The sequence below is a fragment of the Misgurnus anguillicaudatus genome, chromosome 12 (assembly GCF_027580225.2).
Source record: "Misgurnus anguillicaudatus chromosome 12, ASM2758022v2, whole genome shotgun sequence".
In the NCBI taxonomy this organism is placed as follows: Eukaryota; Metazoa; Chordata; class Actinopteri; order Cypriniformes; family Cobitidae; genus Misgurnus; species Misgurnus anguillicaudatus.
The window spans coordinates 7,385,271-7,404,491 of record NC_073348.2 but is presented as its reverse complement, the minus strand read 5'-3'; the positions used below and the strand labels follow the sequence as shown (position 1 = coordinate 7,404,491).

Sequence of the window (19,221 nt, the reverse complement as noted above, 5' to 3'; positions counted from 1 at the left end):
TTATGGGCGCCCCCTGCCGCCACAGCTGGAAAAAATCCTAGAGGAAACACTGGGCCTCTTCATACAAGGTACATTATTGCACATATAAAACATTGCAATTTATTTATATTTTGTAATATGGACTGTGACTTTGCAGCATCTGGTAACACCCTTACACTTTTGGAGCCACCAGGCTATGATTTGCCGGTGAGTACTCTCTATTAAAATCATAGGCTTGCCATGTCCTGTGAAAAATATCAATAAAGGTATTGAATATGGCAGAGAGAGGGCACATCTACAGCAGTGGAATGCACTTCTGCCGATGATGAGACCGTGTCGCTGGACTCCAGAAGGCTCGAGGTATCATGTCAATTCTGTGGCCACATTTTTTACTTCATAATGGATAAGAAGTCAGGGAAGTGGTCCTAATAGAAAATCATTTGTTACAGGATCCCGACATTGGACAGCCTGATAAGCAGCCTGGTAACATAGTGAGTATTGCCTAAAGTAAATTTACATTACGCAAAAAATCTGATGTGCTAACTAAAAGGTGTTCACAGAATTCACAAACTGTCAGATATCTGTGCACAACGCATCTTAAGAGACAGATCGAGCTTGCGGAAGTCAAGATTGATGTGAACAAAAGAAAGCTGCAGGACATGGACCTTGAGATGCAAATAAAACGCAAGACAATGAGGAAACTAGAACTGGAAATCCAGAAACTAGAAAGAGAAGTAAGTAACTTCAGTTCACACTGTAACCATGACTGTAACACAATGTATTAATCTTATTTTTTTTCTCTCCAAAGCTCCAAGCGATAACAGTAAAATAATAAAAGAAAAAGAATCCAAAACCATTGTGGTCTTGTATTTTTTTATGAATGTCAAGTATACTTTATAGTTATTGATCCAGTGAAGTGGAACTAAAATTATTGATCAAGTGAAGTAGAACTAAAATTTGGGAACATAACCACAGTGTGTGGTACTGATGCCAAATAAAATGCATGTACACATGAAAAAGTTATATTCATTATTCTTTATTACGGGATGGGCTAAATTAACTGAAATAATTTGTAACGTATTGTTCTCTGACCAGTCTACCATTTCTGTTATCTGGAAAGATGGCAGCATTATCCCAATCAACATCCAAAGCAACTCTGGGAGCCCTCTCTTTTCTTAGGTTGGCAAGATTGTGTAGCACTGTGTAGGCAACAGTCACATCACATGCTCTGTCTGGGGGCACCCTCAGGTGGTGCAGGCACTGAAATCGGGATTTCAGGAGGCCGAAGGTAATTTCAATTCGAGCCCTGGTTTTGGCATGTGCATGATTGTAAGCTTGCTGTGCTGGGGTTTGGGGGTCTGCAAGGGGAGTCATTAGGAATGTTTCACAGGCATATCCTTGAGAATGCAAAACATAATTCTTATAAGTAGCTACTGTAGCAGAGTTAGGGCCAATCCCATTTCTCTGTCTTACCCCTTCCCCTTCCCCTACCACTTCGTCTTACCCCTAGCCCTTGTCCCTCAAAACCAAGTGTTAAGCACTAGGGGTGAAAACATACCCCTATGAAATGAGACACCGCTTGGTTACGGTTACGTCATCATACATCGTCGTTTGCTGGCTGCCAGTTAAAACTGTAGACAAGCATGCAGTCCATTCATGGCTAGTTAGAGAAATACGAGAATGTTGTGCAAATCAGCAAATACGGGAATGTTGTGCAAACCAGCAACGTAACGTTAGCGTAGCAAACTAGCGAAATTTTAAAACATTTAAATTAAGAACATAATTCAAATATATATGAACAGGACTGTGTAGAGCACAAAACAAGACGTTAGTAATTTTTTAATTAATTATTAAGCCGAAAATACTCTCTGGACACTCTGTCCGCCATTTTTGCCGGTTGCGCAGTGTATTCTGGGTACCCCTTGGTTTCAAGTAAGCTCACGGAAATTCTTGGTTTTAAGGGGTATCTACCACTTGCCCTTAGCCCTACCCCTTGATCAAAACGAGAATTGGGATAGCCCTTACTCTCACGTGAACGTGCAAAACTAAGGGGTAGGGGTAAGGGGAAGGGGAAGGGGTAAGACAGAGAAATGGGATTGGCCCTTAATCTTCTTACACTCTTGAAGTTGTTTAAAAAAAATGGGGTGGGTTACCTAGAGAGAGTCTCTGGTAAATTCTACTGGCCCGAAAGATTCGAGAGTCATGGACTAAGGCCACTTTGCTTTTGTGATCAGGCAGTCAGCATCACAGATCATCTGTAAAAAATATATGGCCTATTAAGGTAATTTAATGCACAAATAATTTCTGTAGCTGAAAGTAACCTAAACTCATTTTTTACCTGAACATTGATACTGGCGAAAGGATTTCCTGTTACCATAATCTCCCTCATGTGCCCCTGAGGGCCGTTTGATACGGACATGGGTGCAATCCACTGCACCAATTACATTAGGAAAAGCTGCAACCCAAAATAGAGTGTCATACTGTGACTGTGCTATAGTGTAACACATTTTGTAGTAATCTGTTATCATTTGTTTTTACCTGCAATCTTTTAGAACTCCTCCTTGATGTGGATGAATCTTCTGTGACCAGGGGAGGTGATACATATGTGCACAAGAGATTTCAATGCCAGACTTACATTTCTTATTGTGCGGCAAATAGTGGCTTTATTGAAGTGTTCTGCATCACCGACAGAATACAGAAACATGCCACTTGCAAAGAATCTCAGTGCCACGCAGACCATCTGTGGGACAATGAGAGCATGGCTCCGTGCTGTCCTGTGCTGTATGTTTGGACCCAGCAGCCTACACAAATATCTGATGCCATCACCTGAGAATCTGTACCTTTCAGTCAGATATTCGTCTCAAAAGGCCAATGGGTCTGCCCTATCTTGGAAGACTCTTTCATGCCTGAATGCTCGTCTGAGTATCAAAACTTCCTCATGAACTACATCATCCAACAAAGGGCAAGCCATTGTGAATAGGAAACACACAAATCTTTAGTCTATATATATACTACATATTGACCTCGTTACGGACTTAATTGAAACCATACTTGCAACACCATCAGTTAGGGTTAGGGTTAACCCTAACCCTAACTCCTCCAGGTGATATTGTTGACGCTCTGGAGCAGGCTAGCTGTAAAGAATAAATCTCCATAGTAATTTTATCTAGATTAATTTAGCCTCCCTTCATGCAACCGAGTCAGGGCTAAATTCAGCCAAGATACCTGGAAAATCCCAGCTTAATCTCTTATCTTGCTTTTGTGCAATACCCCTCTGGTTTAAACCGTGCTTGAGGTCGGGCAATGAATACTGATGGTAGAGCAAAGTTTCGAATCCAATTGCTTCAGGTAGGCTCTCGCTTGGGGGGCAAGAGAATAGAAGAAGGGAGCTGAGGAAGAGAAGAAGAATAAAGGGCGTCCGGGCCTGTACTGGTAGCAGAGGCAGCCTCACGCTACAGTTTTCGGTCAGGCCACAGCTGAAGAACAGGATTAGGAGAAGCCTGTTCCGCTAGCGGAGGCATGCTCACGCTTAGGAATGGCGAAGAATGCCCAAGAACATACTTTAAACTTACTGCTCTTAACCCTCTGGGGCCTAAGGGGGTTTTAGGGATTTTAAGCTTTAACCCTCTGGGGTCTAAGAGGTTTTTAGGGCCCTGGAGAAGTTTTGACATGCACTGACATTTGTGTTTTTTTCAGTTGCTTAAAAACATAATAATGGCAAAAGTCTTATAACACTGTGTTCAGCACAAACTGGGCTACTATATTATATGATCAACATGTAAGTACATATTTGTATTTTTGAGAGAAAAATGTTTATGTGGCTGATATAAGTCCAAAAAACCCATACTAAACATGTTTTCCCAAGACTTTTCAAAACAGAATCTAGTAGTCTAGAGTTTTTTCTTTAAAATGATGTGAAAATCATTCTGCTTACTCATTCACATAAGACAATATATTGATTTAAAATTTCAAAGTCACGTTTTGGTTAGGAAGGCAATGTGCAAGGAGGCTGGAAGCTCTTGAATAATCTGTGATTGACAGCTGAAGAACAAAACACTTGCATAATGAGCCTTTAGGTTGTAAGACGACGCCATTATTGTTACGTGTTTGTTTGTGAAAGCAACACAAAAGAAATGCCTTCCCACGCGTGATCCTGCGTTAAATAAACTTACTGTGCAGAGATATACGCGAACAAACAGGGTTTTAGATGTGTTTAGATGCGTCTTAATACAAATATTGTGTGTTTGTGTGCGTTTGGCCGTTGATCGCGTCTGACGGAAGCACAAAGAAAACATAAGCGCCTGGAGATAACTTTTATTTACAGGCGAGAGAGCATCTTTTATAATGATACCACAAAGTGCGTAAAATATGAGGCATCGTGTGTTTGTGTGTGCGTTTGGACATCGATCCCGTCACACTGACGAAGCACACACTCTGGAGTCTGTCTGGAGATAACTTTAGGAGCAAGTAAACAAGTAGATGTGATGTTTGCAAAGTTTTGACATGCACTGACATTTGTGCATTTTTCAGTTGCTTAAAAACATATTAATGGCAAAAGTCTCATAACACTGTGTTCAGCACAAACTGGGCTACTATATTATGTGATCAACATGAATGTACATGTTTGTATTTTTGAGAGAAAAATGTTTATGCGTGGTTTTTGAAAAAGCTAAATTTTTAAGTCACTGATATAAGTCCACAAAACTCATTCTTAACATGTTTTCAAAACAGGATCTCGTAGTCTAGAGTTTTTTCTTCAAAATGATGTGAAAATTATTTGGCCTGCTCATTCACATTAAACAATATATTGATTTACAATTTCTAAGACACTTTTGCTTGGGAAAGGCTGTATGCGTGGAGGCGGGAAAGCTCCTGAAAAATCAGTGATTGACAGCTGAGGAACCAAAGAGTTGGATAATGAGCCACATAATGAGCCTTGTGAGTATGTTCAACAGGAATGTAACTTTCTCTGTAGTAAAGCCATAATAAGGTTTACTTGGGAATTTATAAAAAAAAAATTCAATAGAATGTACACACACACACACACACACACACACACATTATATATATATAAGTATTGTATTGTTTGCAATCGCGTATTTTATGAGAATTCCAAAAACCGTGTCAAATTTCCTGAGTTTGTGTATGTGCGTTTCCCTTCACGACTGTTTGACGGAAGACAAAAAAAAACACTTGCGTCTGGAGATACTGACACACATACGCAAGTAAATAAGGATTTAGATGTCATGCTTGGTGCAATCGAATGAAACAACAAGGAATGGAGAGACTGGGTTGTGGATTGCGTATCCATTGACTGCAGGAGGCATGAGTTATGCAAATGGATGTCTCTGCTCATTCACTTCAATAGCGTGGGGGTGTGGCGATCTCATTTTGTTACAGTTAAACAGGTAACAGGAGAAAGACGGTACCTCTCCTCCTTCTCATACAGTTTACACAGAATGACAATATCTGTTTTCGATCTCACTTACATTCCAAGCATTATGTAGACATTTATCTTTTGTTTCTATGACAAGTGTTCGTTAAGTTACAGTTTATTTTTCTGACCCTTTTCTGAAATGACTTCACTGAGGGAGAGAGAACAAAACACGCATCATGTTTATTTTCTTAATTTTGCAAAAAGCACAACATTCTGTTTTTATTGGGAGTGGACAAAAAAACTAGACAACTGTATGTCCAAAATCAGCAGAGTAATCTAAGTCTCTTTGCGGAGTGATTGAAAAATAAAGAGTTTGTCGACCCCAGAGTGTTAAAGCTCTCATGTACCGAGACCACAAAGCAAATGGATTTTTGAGAAATAATTTGAGAAATAGTTAGCTACCATTATGTGATACTCCTACACAATGTGACTTTTGTGCTATAAAGGTTTGAATCTTCATCTTTAGTTTGTCGTTAGAGGTCACACTTGCAAGAAGGATTGATTACAAGTTCGAGTTCCATTTAGAGGATGTGATAGCAATTTCACTATTTCGTCGAGTTTTGCATCTCATATTTCTAGGAAACACAAAAATGAGAGTGTTGTGCATGTAGATCCCTGTAATGTAGAAAGGTGAGTTGCCACAGAATCTTTTACTCCGTCTGCACCCGTCTGGTGATGAGCCAGAAGAGACTCTTGCTGTCAATAAATCCTTCTTTCTGCTAAATATCACACTCTTCTATCTGAAACTTCAGGCTAAACTACTCTTGCCTGCTACTACAATCCAGACTATTATTGAGGGATATCAAGATGTTCATGATATCAGTCTGACAAATTTGCTTAATAACTTAAGTGACAAACTAACTCTTCTTGGATTCCCAGATGCCACAATCAATAACATTATGCTGGAACTCAGAAAAGAAGACCTCCTCACTGCCTGTAACAGTGGGCCTTTGAGCATGGACCAGAAAAGAAAGACCACTTTTAAAAAACATTTTAATTATGTAGAGCCTGTACCTCGGTTCTTGGGTAACAACGATAAAGGTAGGGAATTTTTGCCCAGTACGTACCTATTCAAGAAACATTGGCTACACTTTTTAAAAGCAAGTCTATTCAACAGTATGCAGCAACACATTCTTGAACATCATCAGAGGGTCTTTTCCAGAACATTAATGATGGGAAGGCAGCTCAGTGCAACCCTTTACTTAAAATGGAGCCATCCTCGCTTGGTCTGATATTATATCAGAATGCATTCGAAGTTGTCAATCCACTTGGCTCTTCAAGATAGAAACATACGATTTCCTTTAAATACGATGTGGATAGACAAGTTATTTGAGCCTCTCATAAAAGTCCTGAAAGCTCTTGAGGAGACTGGTATTGTGATAGGTGATGGGCAAATTGTCAAAGGGCGACTGTGCTATTTCAGGTGACAATTTAGGGTCTCACAGTATCGGCTGTTTTGTTGAGAACTTCAGTAAAAGCCATTACTTCTGCAGATACTGTGATGTAGAAAGAGCTACTTTTTCAGAACCCTTTAACCAACTATTCTTCTTTTATGTTTGCCAGACTGGGCTGCCCCCATGTCTTGGACATGACGTGTTTGAAGTCATTGTTTCGAGTGACCTTGCTTTGTTTATTGGTTATTTAGTTGAGGAGAAACATTTCAGTTATCTACATCTCAACAGGTGCATAGATCAGTTAAAGTATAAGGAAAATGATGCCCACGACAAACCAGCTGATGTATCACAAGGTATCAGTAAACTCACTGGACATGCAACCCAGAACTGGTGTTTCCTTCGTTTGATACCCGTCCTGGTGGGAGATAGGATTAAGAATCCATGTGACAATGCTGTTTGGCAACTTGTGCTGCAGCTTAGAAAAATTGTAGAACTCCTTTTTGCACCAGCAATCACAACAGATCAGGTCTGCTTATCTTAAGATACTTATTGAGGATTATGTCACAAGGTGACGATCTTTTTTTTAAGGGCGGAACCAAAGTCGGAAAGTTTTGGTTCCGCCCGGAAAGTTTCCCCACCGGGCCATATATGAGGACGGACCTTCTTACTTCCTGGTTGCCAGGACGACGGAATCAGGGCTTGACGAGCCGCAGGTGAGAGAGATTAAGGCAGCGAAATATGATTGGAGGCTGTTGAAATAAAAGGGATCTGCTGAAACACAAGAGGAGTTCGGGCACGAGAAGGGAGCGACGCGGGGAAAGCTCCTCTGCCTAGGGCAGCAAACAGATACGCACCTTTTGAAGAGCCCGCAGGCTCTGTTGATCCGGGCTGCGCTTGGAGCGCGCGGAGAGAAGACAGGAGCTGCCTGGGGTGAAAGGAAGGCGATGCGTGGACAGAGAAAAAGGAGCACCCCGAAGAGAGCAGTGTGTGTCACATTTAGTGTGCGTTAGTGTTGAGCTGAAGTACGGAGCTGTGCTCGTCCGTTACGCTTGGCAGTTGGTTGCACTTTCTCTCTTTCCCTCTCATAGTTCTCAGTGGATGCTACCGTAAGCAGAAACCCTGTGGGTAGAAGAAGACAACGGTAAATGTGACACGTTTGGAGTAACCAAGGATTAAGGAAACGAAGCTGGTTGTAAACTGTTTACCAAGGAGATCGCTGTGAGTATCGGCTCTAGATTTGATCTGAAACCATAGCTGCCAACTTGTGTGTTATTGAACGCTCTAGGAAGAGGAAAAGCGGCCCTACCCCCGATCGAGCGTGGTGGGCGAGCCGCAGGAATAAGTGGATTACATCGCCATAGCAGCAGACCCAAAAGCTCCGGCCGTAGTGTCATCGCCCCCATCGGCCCTTAGCGAAGTGGAAGACGCTGGGCGTCGCGTGTGTGCACCTGTAGAGTGGTGGGTGAGTTTATGTCCTTTGAAAACCTTTCACGTTGAAGTGGTGCTGTGTATTTGCTGTGGGTTGCTGTGCAAGTGCTGTGTGTCTTGTCAGACGTACCCCGCATCATCCCCTCCACTGAGGAAGAGACGGAGAGGCTGACGGTTGTGTGAACACTAACTATTGTATGCTGTGTGCGATTTAAGTGAACAGTGACGGTGTGGGCCGTGGAAGTTGCCCCGTCGGTGTGTTGACAGTTGCAGAGTGCGGCGGTGAAAACCTGGAAGCTGGCAGTGTGTGTGTGTGAGTACAAACACGTACCTGTATATTGCTACTTTACCTGTGTGTTCCATCTGTGGCAGAGTGAAGGGCGAAGGAGTTCCGCCGCCCCGTGGTCTCTACAAAGGGGCGCCCCTGTCTGGTATTCGATCGGCCTACGGGCATTGAGGACAGGGCAGCGCTCGGCCCGGTGAGACGGTGTGACGATTCGCCCCCCTGCTGACCAACGGACTCGCCGAGAGGGTTTTTGCCCCCGGCGCTCCTTTAGGAAGATCGTCGCCGTTTGCCTTCTGTGCAGGCCAGTTGTCGTAAGCCGCCCTGAGTATTGTCGACCGAAACACCGTATAGCGAGCTGAGGAAAAGCTGCGCTACCCCGAGTTGTAAACAGCAGAGAGGTGAGAAGTACCCAAGTTGCACTAACTGTGTTATTGTATCCAAGCTGCCTGTAAAGGAAGAGAGAACAAGAGTGAACGTCAGTAGAACGAACTGTGGACAGTCACACACGCCTGAGCTGTAAACAGCAGAGAGGTGAGAAGTACCCAAGTTGCACTAACTGTGTTATTGTATTCAAGCTGCCTGTAAAGGAAGAGAGAACAAGAGTGGACGTCAGTAGAACGAACTGTGGACAGTCACACACGCCTGAGCTGTAAACAGCAGAGAGGTGAGAAGTACCCAAGTTGCACTAACTGTGTTATTGTATCCAGGCTGCCTGTAAAGGAAGAGAGAGAGAACCAGAGTGAACGTCAGTAGAACGAACTATGGACAGTCACACATGCCCGAGCTGTGAACAGCAGAGGGGCGAGAAGTATCCAAGTTACACTAACTGTGTTGCTGTGTCCAAGCTGCCTGCAAAGGAGGAGAGCCTGGAGTGGCCGTCATTTTAAGCCCCCCCCCTTTTCCTTTCCCTATTTATCCTTTTTAATTAAATTAAATAAAGTATCTTTTAAATTATGTTTTCCTTGTGTGTCTGGTCATTGGGGTGGGTTTGGGAATCTCCTCGAGGTGGAGAAAGGGGCGTGACCCTATTTACATCTGGGTCCACCCCGACTTGTGACAGATTTGGCGTAGTCGGCAGTCCACCTCGGGTTGAGACCAAGGTCCCCCAATGGCCTACCACGTTTTTTAAAGAAAAGCTCCCATCAACGCTTTACCAGTCCCCAAACAACGCGTTCTCGGGACGAGAACGGATTGGCGGGGGAGGATGTCACAAGGTGACAATCTTTTTTTTAAGGGCGGAACCAAAGTCGGAAAGTTTTGGTTCCGCCCGGAAAGTTTCCCCACCGGGCCATATATGAGGACGGACCTTCTTACTTCCTGGTTGCCAGGACGACGGAATCAGGGCTTGACGAGCCGCAGGTGAGAGAGATTAAGGCAGCGAAATATGATTGGAGGCTGTTGAAATAAAAGGGCTCTGCTGAAACACAAGAAGGGAGTTCGGGCACGAGAAGGGAGCGACGCGGGGAAAGCTCCTCTGCCTAGGGCAGAAAAGCAGATACGCACCTTTTGAAGAGCCCGCAGGCTCTGTTGATCCGGGCTGCGCTTGGAGCGCGCGGAGAGAAGACAGGAGCTGCCTGGGGCGAAAGGAAGGCGATGCGTGGACAGAGAAAAAGGAGCACCCCGAAGAGAGCAGTGTGTGTCACATTTAGTGTGCGTTAGTGTTGAGCTGAAGTACGGAGCTGTGCTCGTCCGTTACGCTTGGCAGTTGGTTGCACTTTCTCTCTTTCCCTCTCATAGTTCTCAGTGGATGCTACCGTAAGCAGAAACCCTGTGGGTAGAAGAAGACAACGGTAAATGTGACACGTTTGGAGTAACCAAGGATTAAGGAAACGAAGCTGGTTGTAAACTGTTTACCAAGGAGATCGCTGTGAGTATCGGCTCTAGATTTGATCTGAAACCATAGCTGCCAACTTGTGTGTTATTGAACGCTCTAGGAAGAGGAAAAGCGGCCCTACCCCCGATCGAGCGTGGTGGGCGAGCCGCAGGAATAAGTGGATTACATCGCCATAGCAGCAGACCCAAAAGCTCCGGCCGTAGTGTCATCGCCCCCATCGGCCCTTAGCGAAGTGGAAGACGCTGGGCGTCGCGTGTGTGCACCTGTAGAGTGGTGGGTGAGTTTATGTCCTTTGAAAACTTTTCACGTTGAAGTGGTGCTGTGTATTTGCTGTGGGTTGCTGTGCAAGTGCTGTGTGTCTTGTCAGACGTACCCCGCATCATCCCCTCCACTGAGGAAGAGACGGAGAGGCTGACGGTTGTGTGAACACTAACTATTGTATGCTGTGTGCGATTTAAGTGAACAGTGACGGTGTGGGCCGTGGAAGTTGCCCCGTCGGTGTGTTGACAGTTGCAGAGTGCGGCGGTGAAAACCTGGAAGCTGGCAGTGTGTGTGTGTGAGTACAAACACGTACCTGTATATTGCTACTTTACCTGTGTGTTCCATCTGTGGCAGAGTGAAGGGCGAAGGAGTTCCGCCGCCCCGTGGTCTCTACAAAGGGGCGCCCCTGTCTGGTATTCGATCGGCCTACGGGCATTGAGGACAGGGCAGCGCTCGGCCCGGTGAGACGGTGTGACGATTCGCCCCCCTGCTGACCAACGAACTCGCCGAGAGGGTTTTTGCCCCCGGCGCTCCTTTAGGAAGATCGTCGCCGTTTGCCTTCTGTGCAGGCCAGTTGTCGTAAGCCGCCCTGAGTATTGTCGACCGAAACACCGTATAGCGAGCTGAGGAAAAGCTGCGCTACCCCGAGTTGTAAACAGCAGAGAGGTGAGAAGTACCCAAGTTGCACTAACTGTGTTATTGTATCCAAGCTGCCTGTAAAGGAAGAGAGAACAAGAGTGAACGTCAGTAGAACGAACTGTGGACAGTCACACACGCCTGAGCTGTAAACAGCAGAGAGGTGAGAAGTACCCAAGTTGCACTAACTGTGTTATTGTATCCAGGCTGCCTGTAAAGGAAGAGAGAACAAGAGTGAACGTCAGTAGAATGAACTATGGACAGTCATACATGCCCGAGCTGTGAACAGCAGAGGGGCGAGGAGTATCCAAGTTACACTAACTGTGTTGCTGTGTCCAAGCTGCCCGCGAAGGAGGAGAGCCTGGAGTGGCCGTCATTTTAAGCCCCCCCCCCTTTTCCTTTCCCTATTTATCCTTTTTAAGTAAATTAAATAAAGTATCTTTTAAATTATGTTTACCTTGTGTGTCTGGTCATTGGGGTGGCTTTGGGAATCTCCTCGAGGTGGAGAAAGGGGCGTGACCCTATTTACATCTGGGTCCACCCCGACTTGTGACAATTACATATACTTTCGAAGGCAGCACTTTCCTGATCAGCCCCTGAAGCCCAAACACCACTATCTGCTTCATTATCCACAGCTCATTGCTGAGTTCAGGTTCTTAATTCACCTTTGGACTCTCAAGTTTGAGAATAAGCACTCTTTCTTCAAGAGATGTGCTAGAAAGTTACTCAATTTCAAAAACATTTGTAAGACAGTTGCTGAGCGACACCAGCTTTTCCAAGCCTATTTGAGTGCAGGCGAAATGTTCCAGCCGAGTGTGTTATTTGATAACGCACAGAATTCTATGTAAATGACTACAGTGACAGAGAGGCTGTAGTTGGTTTGAATTTGCAATTTAAAGATACAGTAGCATCTCATGCGGTGACGGTGAAGGGCACTTCATACAAAAAGGGCATCTATATCTTGTTGGGGAAAACTGAAGAAGAATTGGAGGTCGGCAAGATAGAGCTGATCATTGTTCACCATGGCGTGGTGTCTTTCATTTCAGAAAATATTTGTTTGTGAAGTTGAGCGACATTGGTGTCTATTGCGTACGAGGGACAGCCCAAGAGCAGTTTGTTTGTGTGAGGCATGATGATCTGCTTGTATATTATCCTTTGCCATCCTATGAGATGTGTGATATGCCAATAATCTCTCTCCATCACTCCTTTGCAGAAACATACTAATGCAATGATTGCTGCATCAGAGGAGATCAGTAAGGCTGTCCTGGCTGCTCTTCCAGGGCTCCACCCAGATACTTTGATATCCTTTATGACAGGCCTGGAGAGCCTTGGTGTGCAGAGCGCTCAAACTGATTTTGCCAAGTGGTTGATGTCCTCAGGGCAACATATTGTGTTGATCCAAGGACAACATTTTTCTAAATAAAACCTAAACCCACCCCAAACCCCAACCATAACCAAACCTTAAAATCAGAGGGACATGATAAGTGAAAAACAATGGTCTAGAAACAGCTAATCCTGGTTGTAAGCTTAAACTTAGAACAAACTGTAAACTTATTTCTGAAATCTGATTGGCTGATTGAAATGTTGTCCCAGGGTCAACATAATGTTGCCCTGAGGACATCAACCACTTGGCAAAGTCAGGAGAGCCGTGCAGAGCAGAGAGGACCTCTACTATTTGAAGGAAGATGATCTTCTGATCTACCTCCCTCCAATCCAGTGCAGAAGGCTCATTTGTGCCTTTACACCAAAAGGTAATGGTTCTGTTAATATATCCACATACACATAAAGAACAAAAATTGGTTATGCTACCTATTCAATGAAATATTGTTGGAAAGGGACATGTTTATTGACATAAGAGTGAAGTCTAGCCTGTTTTTAAGGATATTTTCTCCACCGTGTTTGATCGACCACGTATTTCTAATATAGTTTGGTGAAAAAACAACGCATAAAACCACTAGTGTATGGTTCTGAATAAGCTCTGCATGTGTTTAGGTGAGAGTACCTGTCCAACATCTCGTAGTATGCAAATCTGCTGCCAACCTCACAGTTCCTCCTCACGTGTTTGTGTGTGCGTTTGTGTGTGTGTGGCGCGGACTGTTTAGCGTCGCAAGCAAAGCAGAAAAGACGCTTATAGAAGCACCGGCAGCTTCATTTAACCCTTCATTGAGGACATTTTTGTCTTTTTCAGTTTTGTTTTTTTGATTACTTTGCCTGCGTTAATGCTAACTGCATAAAATTTGCCACAGGTCGGCATTTTTATTGGAATTTTAATATTTCACCTTTATTTCCTTCATTCCCAAAATCTATTTTCTACTAGGTACACAAAATACTTCCTTTCAGGACCTTTTGGACAAAAAAGTCCCCATTGAAACCTATTAAAACTGCAATTTTTAATCCCGGTGCCACTCAACTATAAAATGATGCAATCTTTGTTAACAGGCTTTCTGTCACGACCGGGAACGAGAGCAAGGACACAAACGCAGGGTTCACACGAAAGGGTAACATTTAATATAAATAACATGAAAACAAACACGAGAAACAACATGGGCAGGTAAGTACAACAACTGGAACACTTGAAACAAACATGACATCAGAGACAATCATCCGGCAAGTGCACATACAACAGGCAGGGGTATATATATACAAACAGACTAACGATACACAGGTGTGATGAGGCAGGTAATTAATTAACAAGAGTCCAGGTGACGACAATCGGAACAGACACAAAACATGACACGGATTTCATTGTGACACTTTCATTCTGTTGGCAAGGCTTCAAAATTTAAATTTTTACTATTTTTTACCTGATGGTGCCATTTTTTTAGGTTTGGCATATAAAGCAAAATACCGCTTTGTTGTTTTCTGCTTATGCATATTATAGAGCAAATTAGATATATTATGAATTTATAATTGTGTGGGTGTGTTGGTATGGATGTCAGAGTGTGGTTTGTATGTGTGTACTGAAAATTTTATGTGTGTGTGTGTACCTGGTAACTATGGTAATTATCACGTTGTGGTGACCAATTGTCCCCACAAAGATAGGAATACCAGTAGGAATACCAGTCCGTTTGCCACTGAACCTGCATTAACGACGACAATGGGGCCTCCAGCCTTAGTCAAACGGGTTGACACGTATGGTCAGGTTGCCATGTTGGGGTTTTCTTGTGGTCTTGTAAATAGTATGCAATATAGACCCATTTGCCACTGAACCTGCATTAACGACGACAGTGGGGTTACAGGCCTTAGTCAAACGGGTCGACAGGTTTCATTTTCTCTTAAAGACCGGAAAGTGACCCTTAGTAACCATATATACCGTCGCAGTGGGCCCCCAATTTGCAAAATCCTCAACTGTGGATAATATAATTATGCCGCAATAGTTAGTCTGTCTGAAACTAAGTTGATTAAACCACATCACATGACACTTGCATTACTAATATGATTTAGTTTTTCTCTCCCTGTCTCGTCCTCGACCCTGAGGACAATGGGACAAACAGACCCAGTTCCGGTAGATGTGAAAGTCGGCACACCTCTGATCTACTGGTCGTCCTTCAACGTGATGCCCAGCTGATGCCTGACCAACGATCACCAACAGAACCAGCTTAATCTCCGCTTTACCCCCAGGGGTCCAAAAACGCGGGGACGCGTTTTGACGTGTTTTCTCTTATCATAGCAGAATCAACTTAAAATACTCCATCATTAATAATCAAACACTTAGGTGTTTGACATCATTTGAAACTCTGAAGGGTCCTCTTTAATTAGTGTACATTCACAATAACAAGAGATCTTTGTGTTTTTGTCAAATAAAGAAAATAAACAGGGTGCGCATTCAACATTTCTGTCTCCGCCAGCTGTCTCTTAAAACACGTTACAAAAATCAGTTGAAACTCCGCGAATACTCGTCACACAAACATAAGACACATATCCAAAGAAAGCCTGAAATGTCTACTTTTAAACACGCTAATTATAATCAAATATTTCCTGTTTATATAATCTGCATTGAAGTAAAGAGAGTACCGTTTTTCCTGGCTGAGCTCATTATCTCTAATGCGGCCACGCCCTCAGGCTGTTGACATGGTAATGAAGAGACGAGCAGTTCCAACAATAATAAACAAAGCGTAAAAGTTTTATCAGATTTAAAGACTTTACCGCATGTTTGGATTATAAACTTTATACACACACATGAGGAATATCTTCATTTATGTCTGGACATTGAGGAAGAGAGCGTTTATCTTTAACGTTACCTAAGAAGAAGAACAATGGAAGACGCAATGGAGAAGGATATATTCCTGAAGAAACTGTAAGTCATTTGTCTTCATTTATATTTGCTATCATGTAATATGTTATGGCTTGTGCAGTTCAGCCTACATAAGCAACCTTAGCAGACTGCACGCTTTGGATTTAAAAACTTTCACATTGTTTACAAACGAGGGCGCGTGATTTCACGTAATGGCGGATTTCATTGATACATGCTGTACAGTGTTAGACACAGTTATTCATTTTCGTATCCTTCATGGCAACTTTGAGTAATACTGCACTGGGGGATCTGCTGTAATATGATATTGTTTACATGCAACACATTCCATACATTGCGCTATACATGCGACACCATTTTATTATGAGCTCCGTGATGTTTACACGGAGACGCGAGCTCGCGCACATCCATTTGCGATGTGTTTTTAACTCATTCACCACCATTGACGAGTTATCTCGTCATTTATGAGTTCATATTTAACTAATAAAAATGCCTTTCTGGATGAATTTCAAAGTGAAAGTGTAATACCGCTTTTATCCACCAGATGGCGCCAAAACGAATTTATCAAAAACGGATGTTAAAAAGATTAAGATTTATTTTAAATGCCTTTATGTTTGATAGTCATTCTGAGTCTGATCTCTAACATAAATTCCTTTAAAAAAACGCAATTGTTTAAGCTTTTGGCTCAAAATGTTGTATTTTGAAGAGAAATATCCATATTTCAGTGCTTAAATTAAGTGGAAAAAGTAAATATATAATGAAACGTTTTTTTCCCCATTTTGTTTGTTTGTTTGTTTGTTTGTTTGTTTATTGTTTGTTTGAAAGCAGAGGGTGTGTTTTTTAATTTGATATAATTTGTATGTTTATATATTTATAGAAAATAATTTTTCCTGCAAGGAATTTTGTGAATATTTTGGTAAAATTACAAAAATGCAGGTGGGCAACTTTTCTCAAAAAGGCTGGCGGTGAATGAGTTAAAGTTCATACTCGCTTACAGAAACGCATTTAAAACAGAAGCTAGACGATAAGGGGATGGGAATCTGAAAACAGTCATCTGAAAACAGCTTTTTTTTTTTTTTTTAGAACTTATATGTTTATTTTGAATCATAAAACAACACAATATAGTATAAAATTGGTTTTTCACATGTCGGTCCATCCTATTCTAACAGCCTTGACAATAATTACATTTTGGTTACATCAGATACATTATCTAAATAATCAAAACAGATACACCTGGTACAGGGGAGGGGAGCTTAGAAAAGAATAAATAATATAATAAATATAAAAAAAACACAAACAAAGGAAAGTAAAGAACAACACACGAGAAATATGATCATATAATGTGAAATCACTGAAGTATTAAGGGCATTACAGGCGCCCATCTAATTAAGAAATTGACTTTCTGAAGTCGTAAGGTATATGTAATTTTTTCCATTTCGTACAACTCCCACACTTTTTGAATCCAGGCATTGTATGTTGGGGGGTCAGGTTTTAGCCATCTACATGTAATACATTTGAGTGCCGCGGCAAAGAGAATTTGTAGTAAATATATTTTGGCTCTACCCTCAAAGCCCTCTGGGCACACACCCAGTAGGGCAATTAAAGGGTCTTCTGGAATTTCAAAATGGAAGATTTCTTTAAGGGCATCAAATATGTCTTTCCAGTAATTTCTTAATTTTGGACATGTCCATAAAATATGGGTGTGGTTGCCAACATGCTGGCCACAGTTTCTCCAGCACTTGTCTGAGCAGGAAGGATTCCATTTTGCAATTATCTGAGGAGTTCGAAAAAATCTAGTTATTATCTTCCATTTGAATTCCCTCCAATTATTAGAGTTGGTCACATGGTGTACCTCACTGCAAACTTCCTCCCAAGTTTCCAGAGAAACTGTTTCGTTCATTTCTGCCTCCCATTTTTCCTTTATCTGTAATGTATTATTTGGGTTCTTCAATAAAAATAGTGTATATATTCTAGAGATTATTTTTTTGATTGCATGTCCATTTTGTATTTCTTTGAAAAGCAATTCTACTGGAGAGGGTTTTTTCACAATTTCGAGGTCCTTATGTGTTGTAAGGAAATGTCTCAATTGTAAGTATCTGAAAAATTCAGACCTTGGGAGTGTAAATTCTTTTCTAATCTGGTCAAATGATTTAAGTGTGTCATTGAGGAATAATTGGTGAAGATAATTAAGTCCATATTGAGACCACTTTTTGAAGCCCACATCTGTACGAGATGGTGGGAAGTCATTGAGATACCCAATACTTGCTGCAGATGAAATTTTTTTGGAGAGGTTAAATGAGGTTTGTATGGTTCTCCAAATTTTTAATGTGACTTTGGTCCATTCACCCATGGCGCTATTTTTTAAACAAGCATTGGAAAACGGTAAAATTTTTAGGGGGATGGAGCAGAGGCTATTTTCAATGTTGACCCACCGGGTTTGTGAATCTTCACTCATCCATGAAATTAGGGGTCTCAATTGAGCTGCCCAATAGTAAAACTTAAAGTTTGGGAGTCCCAGCCCCCCACTTGTTTTTGGTGACTGTATTATTTTAAGTCTTATTCTTGGCCGTTTTCCTTGCCAAATAAATTTAGAAACTATTTTATTCAGTAAATCAAATGTCAATTTTGGCACTTCAATAGGTAACATCTGAAACAAATAGAGTAATCTTGGCAGGACATTCATACGAATAGATTCGACACGGCCAATCAGAGAGAGAGGGAGAGCTGTCCAGCGATTTATGTCTTCACTAATATTTTTAATCACTTTTTTGTAGTTTGTATTGTATAGTTGATTCAGAGAGGAGGGAATGAAGATGCCCAAATATTTAAACCCATTCTCAGGCCATTTAAACCTGCTTTTTATTTTGGTTTGTTTTGAAATTTGGCCATTAACGTCTATGGCCTCGGTTTTATCCATATTCACTTTATATCCAGAGTAGAAGCCAAATTTTAGAATGAGCTTTTTTAAATATGGGATTGTTGTTTCCGGCTCTGTTAAAAAGAGTAGGACATCATCAGCATATAACGACAGCTTATGTTCCTCACCTCCAATTACAATTCCCTTAATTGCTCTGTCGTCCCGAATGAGTTGAGCAAGAGGTTCAATGCTGATATTAAATAGCAAAGGTGACAATGGACACCCTTGTCTACATCCACGTTCTAGAGTAAAGCGTTCGGATCTGCAACCATTAACTCTCACTGAGGCGAGTGGATTTGTATAGAGTGTTTGAACCCACTTTATGAAGTTGGGGCCAAATTTAAACCGTTTAAGTGTTTCGATCAGGTACTGCCACGATACTCGATCAAATGCCTTATGTGCATCAAGGGATAAGAATAGGGCCTTTACACCTATAGATTTTGTATGGCTCATAATATTTAGTGTTCTGCGAAGATTGTCTCCATAATATCTCTCTGGGATAAAACCCGTTTGGTCCGGGTGTATAATTTGACTAATGAATTTATTAACCCTTTTTGCCAGAATGGCAGTCAATATACGTAGATCACTATTTAGCAGAGAAATAGGCCGATACGATTGACATTCGGTAGGATCTTTGCCTTCTTTGTGGATTACAACAATAGTTGCATCCCTCCACGAGGGTGCTAGCGTACCAGATTGAAGCGCATAATGATATGCTCTCAATAAGAGAGGAGTAACAAGATCCTTAAATATTTTATAAAATTCATTTATGTATCCGTCCGGTCCTGGGCTTTTAT

At 42.1% G+C, this 19,221-nt stretch overlaps 1 long non-coding RNA gene across 3 annotated transcripts; it reads left to right on the top strand.

Annotated features, from left to right (window-relative positions):
* Window positions 1-7,387: 7,387 nt before the first annotated feature.
* LOC129434029 (uncharacterized) lies at window positions 7,388-11,657 on the top strand. 3 transcript variants are annotated; one of them, XR_012372393.1, is made up of 4 exons: window positions 7,389-8,922; window positions 9,232-10,174; window positions 10,262-10,635; window positions 10,974-11,657. It is a non-coding gene; the product is annotated as an uncharacterized lncRNA (long non-coding RNA). The 3 variants fall into 3 exon arrangements; XR_012372392.1 differs by having other exon boundaries at window positions 7,388-10,174; window positions 10,262-10,631; XR_012372391.1 differs by having other exon boundaries at window positions 7,388-10,174.
* Window positions 11,658-19,221: the final 7,564 nt, after the last annotated feature.